We start from the raw sequence: 22,517 nt of genomic DNA on the forward strand, positions 1-22,517 counted from the left end.
CATGGTATTTGGATAAACTTGTTCATTTTCTTCTCCGTAGATCAAAGTAATATTTAACAAGTATCATTTTATACCAATTTTCCAAGTGCACAAACGTGAACAACTACTGGTATTTCTGAAGAAATTCATGTCAGGAGATGTACAAGACCTAAATACGTACACGCGTTTCTCCTTCACTATACAGAAGCAGAATTTGGGGAAAAAAACCAAACCAAACCAAAACACAAAAATGCTAAATACATCTACATTTGCTACATTTTCACAGTGAAGCACTAGATTTCATTAATGTAACAGACTCCACCTTTTTCCATGTGATGCCATACATGCACTGGAGAATAACCACATATACCAGGCTGCTAGCAAAAATTTCTGTTAAAGCTCGTTATCTTTTTCTTACATTATCTTACTAATCCTTATAAAACAGCTTTTTTTTTTTTTCCTTATTTTACTTGGATTCATTTATCTTCATTCATCATCAGTAGCTATAGTGGAAAATGAATAACTGAAATGCCAAATGTCGCGATTGATTTCAATATTGCATGAGAAAACTTAAAACTTGAAAAGAGATCAAGAGAAATAAAGCTTTTTTTTTTTTGTATTATATACATATGTGTGTGTATGTTTACAGTATTTATTTATATATATTTACTCTGAACTCCAGAAAAATCACTGCTTTCCTCCCCAGCATACTTTCTAATTCCTGCAGAGGAGGAGGAAGTTCCTAAGTAAAATGTCGTTGTTTATAACATGAAATATTTTATGAAGAGTAAACAGAATTTACCTCCTGGCAGGGGGGGATAACAGTAAGTGACACATTTCAGAAATACTGCCACAGATAGAGAGCAAACCCATTCATTAAAGAAGTTATTTGGTTCATAGAGTCACAGAATGGTTTGTGTTGGAAGGGACCTTAAAGATCATCTAGTTCCAACCCCTTGCTATGGGCAGGGACACCTTCCACTAGCCCAGATTGCTCAAAGCCCTTACCAACCCGGCCTTGAACACTGCCAGGGACAGAGCAGCCACAGCTCCTCCGGGCAACAACTGCAAATATAGTTCCTAGATTAAAATACAAAGAATAAAAATATCAGAGGATGAGCATCCCCACAGATTTGGAGAGATCAGAACAAAACACTTCTAGATCGACTGAAACTACAGGATATCAAATCAGGCCATCAAATTTTGACAGAATTTTCAATTATTCAGATTATTCAAATTATTCAATTATTTAAATTCAGATTATTCAATTATTCAAATCAGATCTCCTTTCCTCTGAAAAAACCCTTTTCTCTTTCAAGACCTTTTCTGGATCAGCTCCAAGGAAAGGGAGAAGCACAGATGAGCTAAAACAAGTAACCCAACTTTATTAAACCCACTGCAAGGTTGGATGCATATGGAAATTAAATCTATTCCCAAGCAGATAGACTAGATATGTCAGTGTGTTTCTACCATCTCTGATATAAAAATAAGTGTCAGCAAAACCCAGTATAAATTCTTGCAAGCCCCTGCAGGAATGCTGCTGTTTTCCTCCGGACTGTTCAACCAGCACAACCACCCAGAAACTTCTCTTAATCAAGGAAAACAAAGGGAGGGGGGCAATCCACCCCAAACCCTCGCTTCTGTTGTGCTCAAACCCCCTACCAAAACAACTGAAACAGTTCTTATTAATGGTTAGACAGACCTTGCAAAAAATACTCCTGGGTCATCACCACCAACCCAGGGCTTGTCTCTTATCCAAGAGGGAATGACAGGATCCCTTCCTAGGGTACTGGTGTCATCACTGGGAGTCAGAAAAGAAGAAGTCAGGAACATTTTGTGGCCTGGAAGTAAACCAAAACATATTTGCTTTTAACAGCAAAAGCAAAACAAGGCGTGCTTCTACAAGCTTCATCTTACTGTTCCTCAAGCAAACCTCCCCGGCTTCTTCTGTATTTTTCTGTAAGAAGTCATCCTGACTGGAATGTGTGGGGGCTGTTGCCAAGTGCTCCTAAAACTTGCACTCCTACACCTCGGAGGTGTGTGCCCATGCTTACAGACGTGTAAAAGACTGGAAAATTGTAGCAGCCATGACCTGGAGGAAGCACTGAGCACAGTCAGCTACCCGCTGAATCAATTTATGCAGGCTGCAAAGATACTCTCCAGCATCATGTGGGCAACAGTAAAAGAAACAACAAAAAATGAGCTTTTGTGAAAACAAAAGGAAAAAAGAGAAAAAAATAAAAAATAAATCAGAAAAGTTTTGCCTTCAGGGAGCTCTTGGTTTCTCCTCTAACCCAAAAAAGCTAATGTGTTGCTTGTCTAACCTATTCTTATTATCCATGTACATAAATATCGCAATTTCATGCCTGTTCGAGAAAATGAATGAATTGAAGCACCAAATCACACCCCAGTGTACAACCAAAATGCAAGCTCTTATGCTTTGGTCCAGCTTCTCAAGTACAACTTCTCTTTTTCTGCATTTCCTTCTCTTGCTTTCTCTACTTCCCTCCATTTTGTCATAGACTTCCTAACTCCAAATATTAGTAGATTAGACTGGCGGAGATCTTGTTCCTCAATTAAAGCACTTCTTGCTCTGCAATCGCAGCAGACAGACAGGCTGCAGCCTGAGGATGCAGGATTAGCCACGAAGCACGAAGCATTTAAATTTAGGTCACCCGTGCCGCTCCGATCCCAGGGAACAGCGACAGCGTGCTTTACAACACTTGACTGCTTTCCTGCTGACCTGCATCTCTAATGAGATGACAATCCCAATGCAATTTAAAGAACAAAGTCAGCAAATGAGATATTTACTGACAAATATGGCGGGAAAGGTCCAAAGTGATCGGGAAGAAGAATTAACTTTCCTAAAGTTTGCCGCTGGAGACTGAAGCCGCAAACACTAAAACTGCATGAATGTGCATCCTTCGGCCATGTTTGCTGCCTGCACGACCAGGACACAAAAAGGGGACCAATGACAGGCAGAAACTGTCATCATGTGAGGCAAAGCGGAGCTGAGCCAGCAGCACACACGACAGGAGTTATCTCTGCTGGAGGCTGCTCAGCGCTGACGAACACTGGGGGGGAGCTGGTGCTGAGGCTGGACCTCACTAAACATACATACAGCCCTTTGAGTGCTGAGGCTGTCAAACCAGCAGCCTACCCACCTTTCTGCAAATGAGCCAACCCAGCCATCTTTGACAGGTTAAAACTCCTTCAGGAAGTAGGTACCTGCCACTGGAAGGTGAGAATGTAGCTATGTTCCATGCTACTGGAACGTGAAAGGGGAAAAGTTCTGGGCCCCCCACTACAAGAGAGACATAGAATTGCTGGAGCGTATCCAGAGAAGAGGAACGAAGCTAGTGAAGGGTCTAGAGGGTCTCCTTATGAGGAGCGGCTGAGGGAACTGCGGTTGTTTAGTCTGGAGAAGAGAAGGCTGAGGGGGGACCTGATTGCTCTCTACATCTATCTAAAAGGAGGTTGTAGCAAGGTGGGTGTTGGTCTCCCAAGTAGCAAGTGATGAGACAAGAGGAAATGGCCTCAAGTTGCACCAGGGGAGGTTTAGACTGGATATTAAGGAACATATCTTCACCAAAAGGGTTGTCAAGCATTGGAACAGGCTGCCCAGGGAAGTAGTGGAGTCCTCATCCTTCGATGTATTTAAAAGACATTTAGATGTGGTGCATAGTTACACAGTTTAGTGGTGGACTTGGCAGTGTTAGGTTAACGGTTGGACTGGATGATCTTAAAGATCCTTCCAACCTATTTGATTCTATGATTTTCAATTTTAGAATAAAGAGTAAGGAGATAATCCACATGATCTACCAGAATTGATTCAATTTGGGAAGGGGAAAAAAACCCCACTTTACTAAATGGCTATAGGTTACATGAAAGAGTTGAGAAATGAAATTCTAAATTAAAGAAAACCCATCTCTATATTATGACAACAGAAACCAGATCTGTCACACTAAGTAGAATTCATATTGTCTAATTTAGTTAATAGGTTTTTAGAGAAACAGCAAAGTTCATTCATGGGGTACAATTTATTTCTCTGATGAAAGATGTGCAGGAGAATCAAAGGAAGTTATAATAAGGCAGTCTTATTATAACTTTCACACGTATAGAACTTTAATAAGCAATTATGAATCACAGATGTTAGGAAAAAGAGCTGATCCCTTCTCCAGTACATTACCCTGCCAACTGAAGATTATTCTCTACCATCTCTTAGCTAATGGCTTGTTAGATCTAGTACTAGAGATGACAAGTGCTCAAGCCTTTTCCCAGTTTCTGAGCAGACCATTCTCTGGATTTATGCATCTACAAAATGAGTATTAAAATAAATTTTGATTATATTTTTTCTGTTAATCCCTTCAGCCATGCTGAAAATTTCTTTTGTACTTCAACTTTATTTTGCCTTCAACAGTATTTCTTGCATGTGTGCTTTTCTTTCCTAAAATCTTCCAAATAGCATTGATCTCTTCCAAGGGATAAAGCATCTGCCAGAGACTGTATATACAAGGTGTTCAAACAAGATCAACACAGAGTTGGTTGCAATGACAATCAACATTAATAAGGATCCTCCACTAAGTTCTGTGGGGTCAGGATCGGACCTTCAGAGCTGCTACTCCCCTGTGCAGCATGCTCAGTTGGGCATTTTTATACAGCCAATACCTGCAAGGCTCCCTCACATCATATTTCGGATCCTTGCTAGGATTATTTCCTTTTTTTTTTAATGGCATTACCCTTTTTGAAGTCTCTCTATAACATGCAATAGTTTTATTCGGGATTACCTTTTGTAAAGTTAATTACCATTTCGCATTTTGTTTTATGTTCCTGACCTCTTTTGAGCTTTGATTCTTTTGAACTTTATATATCTGTCCAGACTTGTATTTTCAGCTTTTCCTAACCTGAATGTGGTTCATACAGGCATTTGAATCCCTTTCATATCATCAGCTTAGAAAGGATGAAACTAAAGTCTTTTACAGAGATGAAGTATGACAAAGCTGTTAAAGAAACATGCAACAGTTAAATCCTGCTTTATCACACTAGCCATCAGATTACTTTTGCTGATGCAATTTTGACTTCAAGTCCTAAACTACTGGCACAAATAAAATATAACCTATTTTGAAGAAAAAACTCCAACAACCCAGAATTAAAGTTATATAAGCTTGGGATGACTTCTTTAATAAAGCAATAGGAAGCAGCAAACTGAAGAGAGAACATCAGCAACAGACTCATGGATCAGAGACTGTATGGCCATACTGGAGAAAACCAGACACTTCAAGAGATGCACAGTTACTGGGAATACTAAACAACATAGCTCCTTAAAAAGTAAGAAGAAAATAATTCTTTATAGAGTTACAGTTAGGTTGTCTTTAGCACATGAGGTTTTTTATTTGTTATTCTAAGACCAACAGATATAATACACAGGAACCTGGGGTAGAGGAAGAAACAATTTGCACTTGAGTTCGGAAATGAAAGACAGTTTCCAATAATTTTTCTGTAGTAGACAATGATTAAGACAAAGGTGATGTAGGCACCATATGGTATGTTAATTCCAGTCACGACAACAGCTCCATTCCCTGTCTATTCCTTTGCTAGACTGTGAGAAAACATGCAACTGACACCAACAGCAAAATCCAGTCTCATCAGGCCTAGCACATATTGACGCATAGGTAAAGAAAAGATGGGGAACACTGGGAACAACAACTGTGAACGAGCAGCCCTGCAAGCAACCTGTCTCCTGAAAAGGAGCATCATTGGGTGGACAAATTACACAGTAACTTCTTAAGGATTGAGGGAAGCTAGGATAAACCAGATGCAAATACATTCTGGAGGGAGCAGGATGCATGTTGCCTTTGCAGAAAAACATACAACAAAAAATTTATCCAAATAATGTGTTTGGAAAAGATGCCTGAGTCATTCTTCTATAAATCCAACCAGTCTGTTCTGCACTAGCACATAAAACCAAACCTTAAGTGCCCAACAGGATGCTGGCACAGGGGCTGTAGGTAAGAGCACCCCACCTTTGTGGGAAGCGTGATTTGGGTGATGCACCCAAATCTTCCTTCCAGGTGAAGGGATGGGGAGAGGACAAGGCTGAGCTGCCTGTCCCAGCAGTTCACAAACTGGCCCACAAACAGTCTGTATCAGGAGGCTGTGAGTGGACATTTGGATTTGGGCATGGAAAGAAACAAAACAAAAACAGTCTCTGCGTTCACATTCTGCACTGCAGCAATGCAGCGGGTGGCTGCTTCTACCGGAGGCAGACCTCCGCTTTGTCTTTATGCATTATCCCCCTCAATTGGCAGGCAGGCAAACACTACACTTAAAGAAAACACAAAATAAACCAGAACAAACAAACCACACAACACAAAAACAAAAGAAAAAATGACACCCCAACCCCCCAAACCTTCTGAAATCAGTTAAGACTATGGGCCTGCTCGCAGAATAACCCTAATAGTATTTCAAGCTTGGAAAATCTTGGGATACTTGTCATCTAGCAATCAGAAATGAGAAAAGCCTTTCAAATGTCCAAAACCTACATTTAGTAGCAAAGGGAGATGGAAGTACGAAAAATAAACAGGCTGCTCAGGTTCTTCAACTAAACCACTGTTGTCAGAATACATTTTAGGTAGGTAAATCCAGATAGACTTACAATTCTTTTTTATCTCTAGATAATTCCCAAATGCCATTACTGCTGTTACCAACTTGTAAGGAGTGAAGCATGTGGAAATATGAAATTGTTCTTGCTTGGTCATAAAATTGCAACTCTAAATATCCATTTACTTACTGCAGGGGGAAGGAAGCAGAGGGCAGCTGGAACACAGTTGGGATGGCTCAGCAGCATGTGTTGCCATGTGCTCCCCCAAACTTAAAAATCTCCACGTTAATTATTTTATATAACATATTTGCATCTGACATGTCCTGATCACAGCACCGGCTACTCTTTATGAATTCACACCTGCACAGCATTAAGAGTTATGGGAAAGCTGGAAAGCCCAGCACAAACACAGCATCTTACTGGCTTGGTTTGGGGTTTTCCCTTTGACCTGCAGAGGAGCACCGCACAGATTGCTTCAGTGTTCAGATGAGAAGATACAGCAGCCTTCAGACATGGGCTGCAGTCATTCTGCTTCAGAGTCAACAATCTCCAAGGCTGGTATGGTAGATGAAATGTCTCCAAGCTCTAGGTAGTAGAGAGACATGTGATATGACTGCTTCAGCTGCATTCTGCTCGAAGGTCAACAGTAATCCTCATGACCAGAGGAGCTGGAAATGCCTTTTTTAGTTTTTCTTTAATAAAAGCTCAGAATCTAGAACACCTAGATTTTGGCTAAGCTGGTGTTGCAATGTAATCCTAGCTGCTGATTTCCACATCTGTCAATTTAGTGCCACTTAAGAAATAAGATTGAAATCTACCTCTGCCGCAGAAAAAGGATTTAAGAAATTATCATCAAACAAGAAGTATACCAAGTCACTACAAAGCAGATTCGGTTAAATATACTTCTGCAAAGAATGTTACTATTCAGTCAACTCTGGTTTAACTGTATTTCTTGATATCCAAATCTTTTTGTCACGTCTTTTCTGGCAAAAGTCTTCTTTAGTTAGACTGCAGAATCAGTTCAACTGAAATCTAATAAATACCGCTTATTGCCCATGCTAAGATTGGCTTTGCTTAACATAACTGAGCTAGGCAAAAGTGGCAAATTCAGTTGTGCTCATGTATATATTGATATGCAACAGAAAAGTATGTGGTATCTTTCACTGTGAGTGAAGAATGGTTGCTAAAAATCCCCTATGATGAGATCTGGTGAAAAGGCCATAACTTACCAGCACCCCAGGAATGCAAATGCCTTGCTAGTCCCACACAACCACAGTTCTCACCAACCTCAGCAAGAAATTAGGGCTCACTGCAGCCTTAGAGAGCATTATGAGAATAGGTTCAAGGAACTGGAGTCTACAAATTACTCCACTGTACAGGAAGCTACGCATAACAGATGATTTTGTTTTTTATTTACAGTAAGATAATGGAAATTATAAATGTAGTAAGAAAAAGTGACATTGACACATCTCATGGAAACAGGCATTTGCATTCCAGCGACTATTCCATCCTCCCTACTGCTGCAATTTTAATTTTTTATTAAATGAGAACAAATATAGCAAGTTACACAGCATTTCAATAGGACATTTGAATTATAAGCTTTTTCAATTTTTTTTTTTTTAAATATGCAGAAATAATTGGTAGTAAAATTCCCCTAAGTGCAGCTCATATAAATCAATACCTTTGGAAAAAATCTGTGATCACACACGAGCAAGATGATGCAGAATCTGTTAATATCCAGGACTCAGGAGCAGAAAGCATGTACCTCTACTACCAGCCCCTCTAGCCGGGAGGCTAAGCAGTTGTACCTACCATGGCTTTCACAAGGGGAGCCCAAAGGACCAATTCCAAGAAGGAAATAAATTAATAAGAAAAACAGTGCAACCATTAAGATAACCGAATATTAATTTGTTTCTGGTCATAGATCATTTTTATAATATTGAGAATCCTAATAGAAATTGGGGGGGGGAAAAGTCTACATGCACCTACAGGGCTCACCCAAAGCATTTAGCAGTTACTTTGACAATAAATCTTTTCATGTTTTGATATACTAGCACAACGTTCATGTTCTCAAAACTAGCCTGAAGGGTTTCTAAATTAGTAAGTCAATGTTACCATGGTAACATAATGTACTACCAAAATGGACCACTTTTTATACATCCACTATAATTAAGTTAGTGACCAAGAAAGTTATAAAAATTCTTGCCTTTTCAATTTTGGGATTTGCCTTTTTGTTGGGTTTGATTCTGGGCCTTTTTTTTTTTTCTCCCCCCTAACTATTCCTACAGCTTATTTTAAAAATTATTATTAAGATACACACAAGATTTGTTTTGTTTATCATGCAGGAATAGATCCTGTATAAGCAGAAAAAGAATCACCACAAAAAAAGCAGTTCTTAAGATGTGCTAAGTGTCTCTAGTTTCAGTTCCCAGACATACACAGTTTTAACACCCCATCTCTGGTTTTACTTTTGCAGACTGCTTGCAAGCAGAAAACACTCTTTCCTTGTCAGAATTATATTTAAAACACTGTGACACCTCACTCAGAGCTTCTTACACACCAAGATCCTGCCCATCATGCTGTCTCATATATCCTGGGGCACATTAAATGGCACTGGATGGCCTAAAAGTCAACCTGCCATCCTTGATCAGACAATCATCAAACTGAGAATATCCAAGTTAAAAGCATTCTCATATAAAGTTCAATGTTCAAAAGACATCATCTTCACGGTCATCACATCCACACAGACCAGAGTATCTGTCCTACATTCACACAAATTTGATAAAAATATGAGTTTCTTTGTATATTGAAAAATCAAAAACCAAACCAAGAACCACCATGACCCTGAGAACAAACGTTCTCAATACAGCCAACCCTTACCAACCAGCCACACCATGCAGCGCCTTCATACGTACCACGGGATCACATGAGGACAAAGGATCTCCATCCATCCCCACAAGTTTTCATGCAATGGTCCTTATTCAAATGGCATCAAGAATTTGAATCAAAATCTTTAGGATTTATATTTGGATATTTTCTATTAAAAGACAGCATCTCATTGTAGATGAGTATTTATGTCATAAGTCTGCTGCAACAACCTCCTGGGGGTATCCCTGTGGTCTTACCATTCATAAATATCTTTGGAAAAATACTGAGATTATATGAAATTTTTCTGACTCTTGCTGTGTTGAAATAAAAAAGTCACTGGTTTCTGGTTGTGTCTATAAGAGCTAGATGCACTGGTTTACAATATCACTTGCTAACAGCACTAATGTTCTAAGCGGATCACTAAGTTCAATGATTTGTGAAATTAGAATTTTTTAATTATGAAAATTAATAGGAATTTTTACTCACTTTTATTACTGGAAGTATTTGTCAAACATTCAACTTCTCTACTTTTGATCTGGCTGATTAGTTTTTATTCTTTTAGATAATGCTATCATTTATAGTTGAGAGGTAATGCCAAATAATTTTTTGATTTACAGAAACAGCTGGCTATAATATGTATTCCTTTCAGAAAGCTGGAGTGAAAGGAGGAAACTGCCCAAAGACACTATGAAAATCCCTTCAAAAAGACTTACACGAGCACAGGATTTGTCCTTGCCTTTCTCTGCCACACAAAGCAGCAGTGAGCTTAGATCCCTGTCCCCCTCTACTCCTAGCTTTCAAAAAATTACATCCAGAAGATATCTCGGAGAAGCTGCTCTCCTAGTCAAAGGATTTTCCACCTGGGAAAGTACATTAGTCAGAATATATGCTATCATAGAACGGCTTGGGTTGGAAGGGACCTTAAAGATCATCTAGTTCCAACTCCCCTGCAATGGACAGGGACACCTTCCGCTAGAGCAGGTTGCTCAAAGGCCTGTCCAACCTGGCCTTCAACACTTCCTTGAATACTTGAACCCTGGGGCATCCACAGCTTCTCTGGGCAACCTGTTAAAGTGTCTCACCACCCTCATAGTAAAGAACTCCTTCCCAATAGCTAATCTAAATGTACCATCTGTCAGTTTAAAGCCATTTCACCTTGTCCTGTCACTACATACCCTTGTAAAAAGTCTCTCTGCAAATTTCCTGTAGGTGCCCTTTAGGTATCGGAAGACTGCTACAAGGTCTCCCCAGAGCCATCTCTTCCCCATCCTCAACAAGCCCAACTCTCTCAGCTTGTCTGCTGCATAGGAGAGGTGTTCCAGCCCTCTGATCATCTTTGCAACCCTCCTCTGGACTCACTCCAACAGGTCCACATCCTTCTTGTGTTGGGCCCCAGAGCTGGACACAGTACTGAAGGTGTACTCATGAGAGCAGAGTAGAGGAGGAGAATCACCTCCCTCAACCTGCTGGTCACTCTCCTTTTGATGCAGCCCAGTCTACAGCTGGCTTTCTGGGCTGTGAGTGCACACTGACAGTTCATGTTCAGCTTCTTGTCAACCAGCACCCCCAAGTCCTTCTCCTCAGGGCTGCTCTAAATCCATTCTCCACCCAACCTATATTTGTGCTTGGGATTGCCCTGACCTATGTACAGAACCTTGCACTTGTACTTTATGAGGTTTGCGTTGGCTCACCTCTCGAGCCTGCCAAGGTCTCTCTGGATGGCGTCCCTTCCCTCCAGCCTGTCTACTGCACCACACAGCTTGGTGTGACGTACATCTGTAGCAGCATATATATATGTACACAGACGCGCACATGCTCGCTTTCTCTGTATGTATATATAGCGCTACAATTTAACTCATATGATTTCCAATGTGGATGCACTTATTTACATACGAGAGACTTTCTGCTATGTGGTTAGAGCTTGAGGGAAGAGTACATGATACTCTTTTCAAAAAACACATCTGCACGAATGGGCCACCAAAGTGAAATCACACGTAAAGCACTGACCATCTCCAGCCTGCTTGACTTCCTAACTTTAAATGGCTGCTTTAGCATAGTTGTACAGTCTGCAAACACTGCAATGATTTGTATGTATGGCTTTCTCTCCTGCTGACTTAAAAACTCCACGAACTTATCTGTTCACGAAAAAGTAAAAAGGACCTGTACCTGCAAGCGCTCCAAAAGTCACAAGAAAACTGTAAGTTCAAGGGCATTAGCAAATGTACGTTCCCCCATCATGCTATAAAAGATGCAGTGTGAAAAATCCTTTAGGATAATCTTCTCCAAATCATTAAATCTCCTCAATTTACATGAGAAAAGAAACACCAGATCTTTTTTGTAGATTGCCACAAAAATCACAGCCTGGGGTAGTTCTTGCTAAACTTTGAGGTCTCACAACCTGGCCTTTTCCTGTCTGCTCTCAAGGACAAGATCCCATTTTAGATTATCCCATTTACAACATTAGGTAAAATAATCCCCCCACACTCCAGAAGTTCTAACAGCTGCATCTTAATTAGAAAGAAAAACTGATAAGGACAAGAACCAACAGTTGTTACTGCAAACAAGTGGCTCTGAATCCCAAGCAGCTGCCTTTCTGCCAAGCAACAATACATGAGTTGGAAAACTAAGGTGCTCGAAAATAAACACCAAAACTAAATTACTGCCAATGAGGATGCTGTATTTTAATGATAAAAATGCAGGAAGCACCAGTCAGTTCCAAGCTGCACTTAATTCAAACTTAATCCTTAAGTGTAAGTCATAATTTATGGGAAATAACTTGAAATACCAACTATAGTATTTATAACTTCATAGCTGGCATGCCAACTGCTAAAATTGTTCACACACCTGGCAGCGTTTATACTATGTGAACTGCTGGGATGGTGTAAAAATTAAAGTTATTTTCATTGATGCCCATGCGGAGAATGCACCTGTCCTCTGAGGGTGAAGGGTACTGGCAGGTCAGCGGCAGCAGAGCTCTCACTTTATCTCCCTTTGCTGCACGTCTGATTGCTTGCCTTAAAATACCTGGAGAATTTCACCCCTTGTCAGAGAAACATTTAAAATACAGAGTCTTATTTTGTTGAGGGCAATATTTATACACATGGGAAAAAAAATAAAGAAATTGCTGTGACAGTGTAAAAGAGGTGTGAATTTGCAAGCGGAGCGCAGTACAAGTCTGGACCCTTCTCCATCATCTTGGCAGGGACACATGGAAGGAAGGACAACAGCTGCTGGGCAGCCACCCCACCCCACCACCCCACTGCGCTCCTTGCTGCCCCTTTCCTCACCCTGTGACTGTCCTTGCAGTAGGGAAAGGAAGAAAAAACGCCATTCTGAAGTGTTTTGCAGTTGCTTAGCAACTGCTACAAAACCCCAAGAGATTTCAGTGAATGAACTGGCACATACACCTCTATAAACATGTTGACGGTGACATGAAGTGCACCACCACGCTGCCAGACATCTCAGCCCTGGGATGCCCTCATCCCCAACACCAGCATGTCCCTCCTCACCTTTCAAACCTACTTCCAGCCTCTGCTTACTCATTCATCCCAAAACTCCCAGAAACACCAAAAGGCATAGCAAAGCGCCTGTGTGCTGGTGGCAAGATTATTTTTAATTGCAAAGAGGCTGGCTACACCCTTCCCTCAGTTACCACACACCTACAAACCAGGACTGCAGTCAAGATTGAAAAGCTGCCTGTGAAGTAGCCCTCCTGTGGTAGAGACCGGGTTCCTTCCCAGGCCATGCAATGTATGGCAGCAACCATTACCAGCAATTCCCATGCCTGTTGCTGGTTTCAGTGGGAAGCTATGGCCAAATTGCATAAACATTTTGGCCTCTGCGATCACACACCATCATCATGCTAAGTGTTTTTAGATTTTCAAACCTGATATATATATGTATGCACAGATTTTGATGGGGAACAAAGATTCTTCCCTCACTCTTCTGCAAACTGCCATTAGGTCCCTACCATTTACATAAACCTGAAGAGATGATACAAGGAAGCTATGCTTGAAAAAAAAAAAAAAACCACCACCTTTTATGTTTTATAGATGCTTCACTCCACAGAAGAGTACATATGGAGGGGGAAAAAAGCCACATCACATTGCAGTGCAACAAGTTTTAAATTATCAATATGGAATATAAGGCTAAGGAAAAGTAAAAAATTCATGCTGGAAATTAAACCATTTCTAACCACTGCTACAGTTAGGTTCAGAAACAGCTTTCTGAGAGTACCAATATCACCAAGAAACTGCAGCCACATCTGAGCCATCTACCCCATCCCTTCCACAGCCATCAAAGGACCACCTCAACCACCTGAGCTGGTTGGAGAAGCTGTACCCATACTTCCCTATTTCTCTCCACTGACTGCAAAGAGCACTGTGGTAATGGCATCGGCTTAGCCCAGCCAAGGGCATCCCACCCTGAAAGCGAGCTGCCCTAGCACGGTGGCTCCAGGGACAGTTGAGGGACCCCTCTTTGTCCCAGCTTCCCACCCACACCGATGTCACCGTGAAGGGAAACAGCCAGAGCTGGGAATCTGACCGGCCCTGGTGGTTTTGTCCATTTTCTGTGAACCTTAACAATACTCATGCACTTCTCTCACACATTACCTTTACAATAAAATAACTTCAAATGCTGCCCCCACTGTAAGCCCAGAAGAAATATGCCACCGTATGTCTAGGAAGCAGAAACGCTCAGAGTCACATTTGAATTTCAAGATGCATCTTGTTTCCTGTGCTTACTTCAATCCTTAAAACAGGCAATTACTTCATTTTAGTCTTTTCCCTCCCTCCTTTAAACTAGTAACCAGTAGTCTTTCAAAACTTATCTGCTCTAAGCTACCAACAGTGATTTTTACTTATGACAGTGCTGTGGTACAAAGTAGACCTCTGTGCTACTTTGAAGATGGTGCTTCACAAACATCTCACTTGGCACCTCCAAGGGACCCATTACATTGTTTATCCTCACAATATTCAGTATTCCAAAAAGTAGTAATAAAAATTCTTAAGAAAGCTACTGTTTGCAGATCTCTCATGAATATCTAGTAGCAGTTAACATGCAGAAGTTTTCTTATTTCTTGTAACACTGTCCCAGAGATTTTAATAGCCAGGCACCCTCAAGTGGTTTTTATGTGAACACTAGAAATACAGGTAAAGGCTCAAATAAATAGATTTGGTGGTGGTTGGGGTTTTTTGTGGTTTTTTTTGGGGGGGAGGGAAGTAGAGGGTTGTTTTTTTTAATGAATTGACCACACAGAAGCATTGCCAATTGCTTTTACTGGAGCTAGTGAATGCAGCACAGTTTTGAATAACCTGGCAAACAAAACTGGACTTTCAGGCACCTCTTAAAAAATCTTACCACCAAACCTAAAGGACAACAACAAACCTTCCTTGGCTTTCCAGAATGGTATTAAACAGAGTTAGTTAATTAATGCTTGGAACCACCATGCAGGTTGGACTGTGTCACTCCTGATTTGTACATGAAGAAAAGCACTCGGTCAGTGGAAGTGCAATAATTATTGGAATTCCTAGCTCCTGAAGGAAGGCTGCTTTCCCTCTGCAAGGCCACAATACAGTGCTTCAAGTCTTCCTAAATGACATGGATACCTTTACTCCCACAGCCACCACACCTGCACAAATTATTTTATGAAGCTCCAGAAAATACATAGAGTTTAAGACCTTCAATACCAAATAGCACCATAACAAGTTGCACTTCTTTCCATTATTCTTTAAGCTGTCCTTTATCTTGTATTAACATTATTCTTTATCTTCCTTCCAGGACAACTTGGTTTTCTAACGGATAATTCTCATTGCATACAAATCTACTCATCTAGAAATGCCACTGGACTAGACTTGTTATCTGTAATCAGTGAAGACACCTCAGCAAGTTTCTGTTGTGCTACAAGCTTTTCCCTACCATCTGTGCAGAAAAATCTTCCCAGCAGATACAATTCTCTAGATGAGTACAAATGCAGAACCTCCTTAAAAGACCTTTTTGTAGGTCTTAATTGAAAAGTTACCAATACTCATTTTGCAGGATTGCCTGGTGATACAAGGTAAATTAAAGTAAGACCATAAGACAGTGAAGCATGCTGAATTGATTTAATAGTATTAGCTCTTCCAGGGTGGAAAGGATGTAAAACAAAGCAAAAAGATAACTGTTTGAACGTGTAATGACACGGTGACTTATGATGGCATTCTGGAGTCAGGAAACCAGTATTTTGCTAATATATGAGAGATGGATAACGCTAGGATATCTTACCAAGAGTTCCAGTACTGGGCACAACAGAGAAAAAGGAACCAACAAAAAGATGTAAAGAGGGGTGATATGATCAAAGCCACAGGCTTGGGAAATGCTCTTCAAGCAATATTTAGAATTGATGTAAGTGGGACAAGGCTGCTTTTATCCAGGCTAGAAAAGTGACGGCACAGTACTTTAGTAGGATGGAAGACTTCACAGGACAGGCAGATGGGGAAGGCTGCATCTCAGACACATTACGCCGGCAAAATATTCAAGATATGGGCTTCTCCTGCTTGCGAGGGCCTCCGGGTAGGAAGGACTGGTCAGTTTTTATTCACTGATACTGTATTTGACTGCATTTTTAACGTGTCCATTTTTCATCATTATTTTAAAAGATTAACAGGTTTAACGCAGGAAGAGGAAGATATTTTCTGATTCAAGAGGATTGCAGACTTTTTACCTTAGGGAGAAATTATGAAACTGGTGTAAGTGCTACTTTGTCTGGAAAGATCATCATAAAGGCTCTTTAAGACACACAGCTCTCAGTAGGCTAACTTAACAACAATTACACTAGCTACACAAGGAAGTGACCCTTATTGATAAAAAATATTGGGACACTTGAGGGGTATAAAACACCCTGAAAGCAAATTCAAGATTCCAGCTGAGTAGAGGACAACTTAGAAGAGAGACTAATGCTAACCCTGTTTTTATGTACTTAAAAATTATACAGATAAAAATCACATCTATACAGAAATAAAGGTTGTAATCTAACCATATACGAGGCAACACAACCATTCAAAACTTATGCAGACTATTTAAGGACTTAGTTTCAAGGGAGAGTACATTTAAAGAAGTACAAATCACCTCAGGTAACAGCTCATGTGAAATAGGGATGTTAAGGAAATCCTCCTGGACTCCAAAACTATGCTAAAATCATGCTAGATACAGCAGGGACTGAAAGGGAGTTACACCTAGTATGGTTTTGCTCTTTGAGAAAGAAAAATGCAATAATTTTGTGGCTGCATCAGTTCTGCATTGGTAACTGGGCCACCTGACTTCTCCCACAACTGAAAGAAATTGAAATGAAGCAGTAGTAAAAACTAACCTTATCAGCCTGTTTCTCAGTATTAGCAACTTAGATTCTAAATGTGATAGCTTTATTTTGAAGACAAAATGAAAATGGGATCCCCATAAGCATCACTGTAGCTGGGGTTTTGTCCTCTTTATAAAAACATGCAGAGATTTCAAATTTTTCCATAGCAGAGCAAGAGCACTGATGCAGTGGCACAAGGTATGGGAATGTGCTTTGGTTGGCACTTCTGGCTGACAGAAACCAAACACTGTAATGATCTCAAGCTGTTGTAACCATCTTAAGTTGTCCCAGTGTCCCGCACAAAAGCGCCTGGTGCAGATCTGCCTTTGTGCAACTTGCAATCTTTGTTCCAAAACCACTGGGCTTGGTGTTACAGGATCCTCCAACAGGCAAGTCTCAGTAATAAAACATCTTACGAAAGGAGCTCATCCAACACCTTCACAATTAATGAAAACTCCTTCCCAGCTGTCAAGAAAAGCAGGAAACTCGCACCCTGGCACATGTTCCTTCCAGAAGATGCATAATGCTAGAACCATTTTGAAGATGTGACAATAAGCCACTAAAACTCAAACTCTTCCTTGGGGAACACCATGTTAATTCTCAAGTAGCTGAACAGGAACTCGTGCCAATTCTACCACATCTTCCCTGGGGAGTTTGGAAGGGCAGGATCATGCAAAGAAGCAACAGCCACACCAGTGACAGCCTACTGCTTGCTCACTGCTGGCAGTGCCAAGCCTGTCTCTCACCTGTGGGGCAGCTTGATTTACAGGCAGGTCCCACTTTTACTGAGGAACTTCACATCAAACATTTGCAATGTTTCCACATATATCATGAAAAAGAAACTAAAAGCAAGTTTTACATGTCAAAATACAGAACAAGGCATCTTCTTCTTGCTTCAGATGGCCAAACAGTCCTCGAAATTGAAATTCACAGCACATGTGAGCATTATAGACTTGGGAAGAAAAGCAGCTGGAGGACAGACAGAGGAAGGGATGGCTTAAAAACACACATGTAGGAAGGGAAAGAAGAGCTGAGAAGGGAGACTTCAAGCTGTCATACAAATCCATTCCTTCTTCATGCATGTTTGTGACACCTGACAAGACAACTTCTCCACTACAGGTGACCTCTGAAGGATTTTCAAAAGATAATTGCACAGACCAAAGAAAGTAATCTAATTCAAGTGTAAAAAGTGGAAAGCCTAATTGCTAGACTAAAATGAAACGGAAGGGGGGAAATGGTACAGGTCATAAGGATTAAGGAATTTATTAATTATTGAAAATAATGCAAAACTTCCTAGTGGCTGCGATTGAAGCTGACATGTTAAGCATGAAACTAAGCAAGCTCTCAGATTGGTTTATTTCATCTTCAATAGAAATTTTATTATTATTTTTGCAAGTGCTTCACCGTCTTAGAAATGTCCACATAGCATTTCTAAGATGTTATGTCAAGACCTGTGAACAAGCAGGAAAAAGTAAATCCCACATCATATTTGAACACAGCATCAGAAAACACAGCATTGCCATGTATTTAAATAGTAAAAATCCAAATGCTTACGGGAACAAAGATAATGGTTTCTGCAACTTCAAATATAAAACTTCAGGACTGCATGCTGTGTCATTTATCTTGGCCAAGATGTAAACAAAGACAACCTCTTCAACCCCAAACAACATAATACTAATGATGGTGATCTTTTAAACAAGGGGAAAATTGACTTTAATGTGGGTTGAAAAGAAGAAAGAAACCATGTTAATGCTATAAGGCAAGATTCATGGCTTTGAAGGGACATGATGAAGAGCTGTGCAAGTGTCCCTTTTTCTACACAGTTATCCAACTGATACTTCAAAGGATGATCACAGACAGGTTCCTCCAACACTGCCCCCTGAGGGTCACCTGGTGCTTCATTTGTATATGCCAAGAAACTAGATGCCATTTTAGCAGTCAGCCTTGTCCAGCTCCCCTAGTTTTCAGCAATGCTGTCACACCTACACAGCTACCGTGGGCTGCAGAAGCAGGGCTGAATACCAGCAGAGCAGTAATTATGCAATGCAGGACTCCAGGAAGTATGTGCATAAATACAAAGTGCCCGTAGAGAGTTCTCAACTCAGGCCAGTTTTTCCATGTTTACTGCTTAATTTGGAGCTACATTTTTGAGAAAGGGGAGTCTAGCTGAAGGTGCACCTCCCTCTTCAGACCCAGAGCCTTTTGGTCTCCTCTCACACAGATCTATCTCCTGCTGGGCAATTTGTGCCCACTTAAAATGTAACGTGGACTGCAACAAAGACTTAATTAAGTATGACCTGTGCTCAACATAAATCATCTGAGAAAAATAAGCTTTCTTTAAAGCAATTTTTACTATACAGACATAGCATATTATTGTGGAAGGGAAAAGTATTTCGATGGCTGCATAAAGCACAGACAACCATATGAAATGGCATTTGTATGCATTTAAGAAAAATACAAAAACATTCTCCTCCTCCCTTTTCCATTTCTAATAGTCTCCAGTTTGCCCTAGTGTCCAGGTATCTTTACACAGCAGGCAGAAACAAGCAGGTATATACATTCATGTGCACATTCATACCCAAGAACAGGTATAAAATGTGAAATAATTTTGGATAGCAGAACTAATACAGAAAAAATAACTAGAGTTACAAGGCCTGCTTGGTCTCGGGTTTGGAGACTTCTAGTCACAGAATCACAGAACAGCTGTGGCTGGAAGGCATCTCTGGAGATTGTCTAGTCCTGCTGAAAGCAGGGCCACCTAGAGCAGGTTGCCCAGGATCACATCCCACTTGGGTTTTGTATATCTCCAAGGATGAAGACTCCACAACCTCTCTGGGCAACCTCTGCCAGTGTTCAGCCATCCTCGTGAGCGGTTTTTCTTATGTTTAAATGGAACTTCCCGTATTTCAGCTTGTGCTCAGTGCCTCTTGTCCTGTCATGGGATATCAATGAGAAGAGCCTGGCTCCAGATTCTTTCCTCCTCCCTGTTAGGTACTTATATACACTGATAATTCCATACTTAATTTTAGGGAGAAGCAGAAAAAAAAGCTTTGTGTAGGATCCTAGTGTTTCCGCAGTACTATGTTGCGCAAAAGCCAGAAGTAAAGTTGCCATAAATGGCAGATGCACATGTTTCTTGGAGACGAGGGAAGCATCAATACAGTTTCAGCAAGCTTGCAAAAGAAAAAAAGAAACAAACCAAAAAAACCCCCACAAACCCAACATATAAAAAATAAAACAAAAAAAAAAAAAAAAATCAATGGTAATTCAACACCAGATGGATTTAGTATTTGTAAATGTCTTCTAAGAATGGATGTGTTTTAAGAGTTAGTTGCAGACGTGCTTTTGATGCAAATTTAGACTTCAGAGTCATGCTGAAGTAAAAAATAAGGAAGTGTAAGTTGCTTTGTAGCTTAAGGAAAGAAAAAACCACTTCCAAAACCTCTGGCTCTTTAGAGAACTAAAAATGACAGTTGATAGTACAGAAGTATCCCAGTTTTTCTTACACATACCAGAAGAACAACTCCTCATCAAGCCACACTACAGATGAAGAACCCAAATTCTATGCACTTTAGGACGAGATGGGGGCATGATCCACTGGGTCATTGCTCTGCAAGGATTTAATGAAGGCACTCTGCAAAACCAGGAGAGAGCCTCTAAGTGGGATCCTTTAGGCACCCAGTGCAGCAACTGTGCCAAGGTGCCGATAAAAAAAAAGAGCAAAATAAATGTGTCGTTAAGGCAGTCAGCACCCATGCGACTTGGAGCCCTGCAGGCAGCAGTGCAGCTGTCAAGATTCAGGTCAGCAACATGCCACCACTACCTGAGACACCTACAAAGAGCAGGAGGGGCAGAAGCAGCTCCTTGGGTCAAGCTCTTACAGAAGTATGGCTGATGTGGGATACCTGCATGGAGGCATGATGGAAAGGAGCCCTGCTTGCAGGAAGTGGTCAGCAAAGCTCATTAATCACTTTGGAAAGGCCAGATCTAGAGATGACAGGAAGATGAAGGGAGATGCTTCCTTTCAGTAAAGAGGTAGCAGGCTGAGAGAAAAAAAGCAGATATTTCAGACTCAGAAATGTCAGAGGTAAGATTTGTATTTGTCAGAATGAGATTTCCAAGCAGAAGCCAAGGACATCTTGCTTCAAAAAATAAACAAGTAATAATCAGAAAAATACCAAGAATCTTTGGTAAGAGAATTTAAATTCTTCACCTGTGTGCTGTCCTTGGACACCTCTGCCTACAAGGTATTTCTGGATATCCACACATACCCCTGCTCAAAAGGGAGCGGTGGCTGCAAAGATGTCAAAGAACACATGGTTGAATGGTGAATAGAAGCTGAAGGGCAGAGAAAGACAGACTGAAGAGTAATTTGAATGAGAAAATGGGGCAGACAAATTTAGAAAGGAGGCTGCAGCAAGGCAAGACAAGAGAACTGTGGGGAAGAGAAACAACAGGCAGCGAAACACTGAAGGACAATGACACCATTTTGAGGTCTTGTTCTGTTGCATCCACCATTGTACCAGCCTTCCACATAAAATTAGCAGTAATCATATTGCTACCGCGGGGCTTCACCCAGTCCCTGGGGAGATAGGGACCAAAATAATAATCTCTGCTCTCCACAATATGCTAAAGGTAAATTGAGGGGGGGAAGAGGGGACAGAGAAGAGTAACGGGACAGACAGGACAGGACCATGGATTGCAGCAGGGCTGATGTAACAGTAAAGGAAGAGGAACTGATATAATTTATCAAGTCCCCCATACATCTTCTGACTAGACTGCTGTTGTAATGTAACGATAGAAATACAAAGCTGCACACTCATTTCCAGATGACTGCAATGCCCAAAATACACAATGCCAATTGTGACTGAGACAGAAGGAAAACATCCTTACCCTGAGAAGTTTGTACTGTAAGTGCTTATATAGACAGGAATAGTTATACTGATCTTAGGATATTTTTCACTCTTTTTAAAGATATTTGCAGTAATAATGCAGTTTATAATCCTAAAGCACAGACTGTTCAACCTACCTTGCAAGCCCACAGTTTGTGGTCACACAAAAGATGCCTCATCTTTATTGGCTCTGTTTCTCCCATCCTCTCCTGCCTTTTTCTGCCTAGACTATACAGGTAAAACTCACTTTGGAACACAGAGTTTATGCAGATTTGGCATTTGCATTACAGGCCAACACAGCACATGGTATTAACATCTCTCCTTCAGTATCATTACCTACAAAACTCTCTGGGAGAGTTGGGGTTCTTCAGCCTGGAGAAGAGAGGGCTCTGGGAAGTCCTTATAGCAGCCTTCCAGTACCTAAAGGGGGCCTACAAGAAATCTGGAGAGGGACTTTTTACAAGGTCATGTAATGACAGGACAAGGGGGAATGGCTTGGAACTAAAAGAGTGTAGATTTATACTAGGTATTTGGAAGAAATTCTTTACTGTGAGGGTGCTGAGGCACTGGAACAGGTTACGAAGAGAAGTGGCTGTCCCATCCCTGGCAGTGTGCAAGGCCAGGTGGAATGGGGCTTTGAGCAACCTGGTCTAGTGGAACATGTCCCTGCCTATGGCAGGGGGGTTGGAAACAGAAGATCCTTAAGGTCCCTTCCAACCCAAACCATTCTATGGTTCTATGAAAACCAGTAGCCAAGCTTTAAAAGAACCAGTTATAACCATGGACCCTAAACAGATGCAAGAGCCAAATAGTCACAAACTTGTGAAAATGTGCATACCAC

At 40.9% G+C, this 22,517-nt stretch overlaps 1 protein-coding gene across 5 annotated transcripts in view; it reads right to left on the bottom strand.

The window, feature by feature from the left end:
- FAM110B (family with sequence similarity 110 member B) overlaps nt 1-22,517 on the bottom strand; it is a 113,869-nt gene that overhangs the window by 32,305 nt on the left and 59,047 nt on the right. Inside the window, exon 3 of one of the 5 annotated variants that reach the window (XM_030485674.1) lies at nt 1,682-1,820. The exons of the other annotated variants lie outside the window; for them this stretch is intronic. The gene's annotated coding sequence lies outside the window, so the exon portion shown is untranslated. The remainder of the gene's footprint in view (nt 1-1,681; nt 1,821-22,517) is intronic. 5 annotated transcript variants of the gene reach the window in all.

The sequence above is a fragment of the Strigops habroptila genome, chromosome 1 (assembly GCF_004027225.2).
Source record: "Strigops habroptila isolate Jane chromosome 1, bStrHab1.2.pri, whole genome shotgun sequence".
Taxonomy (NCBI): Eukaryota; Metazoa; Chordata; class Aves; order Psittaciformes; family Psittacidae; genus Strigops; species Strigops habroptila.